This window comes from Dipodomys ordii, unplaced genomic scaffold (assembly GCF_000151885.1).
Source record: "Dipodomys ordii isolate 6190 unplaced genomic scaffold, Dord_2.0 Scaffold6, whole genome shotgun sequence".
Taxonomy (NCBI): Eukaryota; Metazoa; Chordata; class Mammalia; order Rodentia; family Heteromyidae; genus Dipodomys; species Dipodomys ordii.
Genome location: NW_012267222.1, coordinates 18,997,282 through 19,002,699, shown reverse-complemented (window position 1 = coordinate 19,002,699; position 5,418 = coordinate 18,997,282). Strand labels below are relative to the sequence as shown.

Genomic DNA, 5,418 nt, shown 5'->3' with positions numbered 1-5,418 from the left:
GCTCTACCACTTGAGCCACAGCGCCACTTCTGGCTTTTTTCTTTTTTGCTTATGTGGTGCTGAGGAATCGAACCCAGGGCCTCATGCATGCAAGAAAAGTGCTCTACCACTGAGCCACCTTTCCAGCCCCTTTTTTTTTTCCTTAAACTGAACCCTGTGTGTATCAGGCATTCTACCATTGAACTAAACTCCCTCCCCTAAGCTGATGAAATTGCATTTTAATTATTTTAATTAAGTTAAAAGGTAACTGGTCAAGTCCATGTGCTAGACAGGTCTGTATCTTCTCTGCAGCCTGGAGAAGGAAGAAATGCACAAGCCCAGCTAATGTTTCAGGCCCATTTGCCTCTGCTGGGGATTTTAGGTCCTCAGTGATAGGAAAGTGAGAATTCACATAATGAAGCTTAAAAATTCAGAACTTTCCCATAAAAATCTTGAATTCAGTCTCCTAAAATAGCAAATTTGGCTTTGTCAGCCAAGGCTTGGCAGAGGCTTATCTAATTTTTAGGCAGAGCAGGTACTCTGTGAAGGCTGGTATCACCCCTCCTTCCCCAGGTGTGTCTCTGAATGTGGAGTGTGGCTCTTTGCCTGGCCTGGACATGCACTTGGTTTCAATCCTATTTGAAAGTATTTACATCCCACAGCTGTTAAACCTTCCATTTATGAAGGGGAAACTTAAATGGGCAAAGTGAAACAGTATGGAACTTTAGTAAAGCAATAAATTATTTGCTTTTTTTGTTTTGTTTTTTTTGGGTCTGGTCGTGGGGCCTGAACTCTGGGCCTGGGCACTGTCCCTCAGCTCTTCAGTTCAAGGTAAGAGCTCTACCACTTGAGCTACAGGTCCACTTCCAGTTTTCTGGTGGTTTATTGGAGATAAGAGTCTCATGGAGGTGCTGGGAAGGTGGCTCAGTGGTAGAGCGCTTGCCTTGCGTGCATGAGGCCCTGGGTTGCATGAGGCCCTGGGTTCGATTCCTCAGCACCACATACGCAAAAAGAGAAAGGCCGGAAGTGGCACTGTGGCTCAAGTGCTAGAGCACTAGCCTTGAGCTGAAGAGCTGAGAGACAGCGCCCAGGCTCAGAGTTCAGGCCCTACGACCGGACCCCCCCCAAAAAAAAAAGAGTCTCATGGAGTTTCCTGCCCGGGGTGGCTTGAACCCGTATCCTCAGATCTCAGCCTCCTGAGTAGCTAGGATGACAGCGTGAGCCACCAGCGCAAGGCTTTGCTTGCTTTTTCTGCTAAGGGTATTCTGCCATTTGAGCCACATCTCCACTACTAGCTTTTTGGAGATAAAGAGTCTCATTGAAGTTTCCATCCTGGCTGGCTTCAAATTGCAATCCCCAAATCTTAGCTTCCAGAGTACCTAGGATTATAGGTATGAGCAGCCAGCATCCAGCTTTTTCCTTTTAAAAAAAAAAATACATACATATAAGAGGATTTCAGAAAGGATAATTTGCCATGGTAATAATAGAGAGAATGGTAAGAACAAGAATTCCAGCAGTGCAGGAGGTCAAGTAAACTTGTAGGGCTGAGAATGTGGCTTAGTGTAGAGTTTGCCTAGCATGCATGGAGCCCTGGGTCCAATTCCTCAGTGCCACATCAACAGAAAAAGCTGGAAGTGGTGCTCAAGAACAGTGCCCAGGCCTTGAGTTCAAGTCCCAAGACAAGCAAAAAAAAAAAAAAAGACTTCTGTGACATCTCCCATTGAGTAACAAGTGGCACTGTACATGCAAGGTCTACTGAAGCCTGTGTGCAAAGCCAGGCTTCCAACAGAAGAAGGCTGACATCTTCTTCCCTGCTGTGCTTGTCTTATTTTTTTCCCCCTTTTCTTCTAAAGACAAGGTCTCACTACATAATTCAGGCTGACCTTGAACTTAGTATTTTTCTGGTTCAGCTTCCCCAGTGTTAGGATTACAGTCATGTATCACCGTGTCCAGCTACAAAGTTTCTTTTTTCTGGGCAAGGATATGCCATGATTTTTTTCCCCTCTTGGAAACAATTACTTTAAAAGAAAAAATTCACTTAAGAAACATGCAGATGTGGGGGAGGGGAGTAGTGGTAAGTGGGAGAGAATGAGGGAGGGGTTACAGTGTTTAAAAAGAAATGTACTGGGGCTGGGAAGATGGTTCAGTGGTAGAGCGCATGCCTTGCATGCCTGAGGCCCTGGGTTCGATTCCTCAGCACCACATAAGCAAAAAGAAAAAAGCCGGAAGTGGCGCTGTGGCTCAAGTGGTAGAGCGCTAGCCTTGAGCTGAAGAGCTGAGGGACAGCGCCCAGGCCCAGAGTTCAGGCCCCACAACCGGACCCAAAAAAAAAAAAAAAGAAATATACTATGCCAGGCACTGGTGGTTCACGCCTGTAATCCTAGCTACTCAGGAGGCTGAGATCTGAGGATCGCAGTTCAAAGCCAGCGCTGGCAGGAGGTCCATTAGACGCATCTCCAATTAACTACCAGAAAACTGGAAGTGGCCCTGTGGCTCAAGTGGTAGAGCGCCCAGGCCCAGAGTTCAAGCTCCATGATGAGAGAAAGAAAGAAAGAAAGAAAGAAAGAAAGAAAGAAAGAAAGAAAGAAAGAAAGAAAGAAAGAAAGAAAGAAAAAGAGAGAAAGAGAGAAAGAAAAAGAGAGAGAAGGAGGGAGGGAGGGAGAGAGGAGAGAAGGAAAGAGAGAAAGAAGGGGGAAGGAAGGAAGGAAGGAACGAACGAACCCAGTACCTTACTTATGTACTATAACTCCCCTGTTCGTCACCCTTACAATAAAAACTAAATTAAATTTAAGAAATCCATTTCCACATATGATAATAAATCCAAAACAATGACTATTTACTAGAGAAACAGACTTATAACTGAATAATTGAAAATTTGAAAGAAGTCCTTCTTTCTTGAGTTAACATCTTAGAGTGAAAAAAAACAGTCCTTTTCTTTGAATGTTTATGTTAGTTAAAGCTGAAGTGAATGACATTCAAAAACAAATGTAGAACAAGAGGATACAAATATCATTGTAATTACCTCTTTACTGTGTAATAAAAAGTTAATGATTAAAAAAAAGAAAATTGCAAGGAAAAAATACAAATAACCACAGTACATTCAGAATTGTTCAAGTATGGAAACCATTAATTCAAGCACACCTTATCTCTCCCTTTCACTCACTTGACAGCAAACTCTTGCCTGCATAGTAAGTTACTGAACTGCAATTGTATGCCTGCCTTCTCTTGTATTCCCATTAAGGCACAACTGAAAATGATACTGTTCCCTGGGACCAAGGATGTAGCTTGGTGGCAGATCTAGCACACACAGGCCCAGGGTTCAATTCCCAGTACTGTCAATAAAACAAAAACAACTATTTCTTGACAAAGAATAGTCAGAATAGTTTAAGCACAAAGTAAACTTGCTAAATGATAAAGAAGTACAGCTTCATAAACAAACTTTGAAGTAAAACAGACAACTCAAATCTTAATTCCTAAATATCTGACGGAAAAGCTTTATCAAAATGGTCCCCATAGGCGGGAAATGTGGCTTAGTGGTAGAGTGCTTGCCTAGCATGCATGAAGCCCTGGGTTCGATTCCTCAGTACTACATAAACAGAAAGGGCCAGAGATGGTGCTGTGGTTCAAATGTTAAGAGTGCCAGCCTTGAGCAAAAAAAGCCCAGGGACACTGCCCAGGCCTTGAGTTCAAGCCCTAGGACTGGCAAAACAAAAACAAAACAAACAAGCAAACACATACTGAGTGCCAGTGGTTCACGCCTATAATCCTAGCTACTCAGAAGACTGAGATCTGAGGATGGCAATTCAAAGCCAGCTAGGGCAGGAAAGCCTGTGAGACTCTTATCTCCAACCACCAGAAAACCAAAAGTAGAGCTATGGTTCAAGTGATAGAGCTCTCACCTTGAGCTGAAGAGCTGAAGGCCAGGCCCAGAGTTCAAGGCCCACGACTGACCCCCCAAAAAAGGTCCCCAGACTACTGAATTTTATTGAACAGTAAACTGCAATGGGATGAGGGAACTGACACAGAGTAGAATTTTATTTTTCTAAACAAGTGAAAAAATAAAGTGGGGAGGGAAAAAAAGCCAACTATACACAAAGCTCTACCATCTACTACCACCATAGTTTAATAAAAGAACATTCAAAAGTCGGCACCAGTGGTTCACACCTGTAATCATAGCTACTCAAAAAGCTGAGATCTGAGGATCCTGATTTGAAGCTAGCCCAGGCAGGAAAGTCCATGAGACTCTTATCTCCAATTAGCCACTAAAAAGCCAGATGTGGAGCTGTGGCTCAAGAGGTAGAGCACTAGCAACAAAAGTGGTAGAATATCTGATTAATATCAAGAGGCCCTTAGCTCAAATCCTAGTACCAATAGAAAAACATAAAAAACAAACCTTAACACAGGGCAAAGTTTGGTATTTTATACCTATAATCCCAGCACTCAAGAGAGTGGTAAGAAGCAGGTTTGAGGCTAGCCCAGGTAACAAAGACCTACTCACAATAAAAAAAAACAAAAAAACAAACCAAACCTGAACAAGGACTAGGGTTGTAGCTCAATGGTAGAAGATGAGCTTATTTATTAGCACATTTGAAACTTTGAGTTAAATACTCAGCATTGCAAAAACCCAAACAAATTGAAAAATCACAATATATAAGAAAGGAGGATACCTTATTTGGAAGAACTAGAGATGGAATTTGGTGGGTGAGCGCCTGTTTAGTAGGCCCAAGGTAACTAAACAGGGTTCAATCCCCAGCACCACTGAATTATACAAATATATGCTCCAAGACAATAGAAACTTGAAGTCCTATTTTTGGAAATAATTCTTATGTTATATTACATTTTGCTATTTACTTTGTTGAAAAAAAATGAAATCCACAATTAAAAATAAGACACATAATCTGGAGAGGCCCTGGTGGCTGATGCCAATAAGGCTGAGATCTGAGATTCATGGTTCAAAGCCAATGGCTTTGAAGCCATTTCATGGCTTCAGTTTTAAGGAGGGCATCTTTCTGGTTCACTCGTCCACTGCAGATCTGTTTCAATAAAAGGAATATGTTTATTAATTTAATGCATTTTACTTTGTATAATCAATTCTTCATCATGAAATGCTTTTCTCATAAAGCCTGTGAAAGTCTTATCTCCAATTAAACACCAAAAAGCCAGAAGTAGAGTTATGGCTCAAGTGGTAGAACACCAGCCTTGAACATAAAGCTTAGGAATAGTGTCTAGGCCCTGAGTTCAAGCCCCAGGCCAAAACAAACACACACACACACACACACACACACACGGAGGGTTGTAGGAGGTATGGCTCAAGTAGTAGAGTGCCAGCCAATGAATGAAAGCAACAGATACCAAGTTTGAGTCCCAGTCCCAGACCAAAAAAAAAAAGAAGGAAGGAAGGAAGGGAGGGAGGGAGGGAAAGAGGGAGAGAAGGAAAGA

At 42.3% G+C, this 5,418-nt stretch overlaps 1 protein-coding gene across 1 annotated transcript in view; it reads right to left on the bottom strand.

The window, feature by feature from the left end:
• The window catches only part of Fbxo42 (F-box protein 42), a 62,009-nt gene extending 56,994 nt beyond the window's left edge, over positions 1–5,015 (bottom strand). Inside the window, exon 1 of the mRNA XM_013035248.1 lies at positions 4,954–5,015. The gene's annotated coding sequence lies outside the window, so the exon portion shown is untranslated. The remainder of the gene's footprint in view (positions 1–4,953) is intronic.
• Positions 5,016–5,418: the final 403 nt, after the last annotated feature.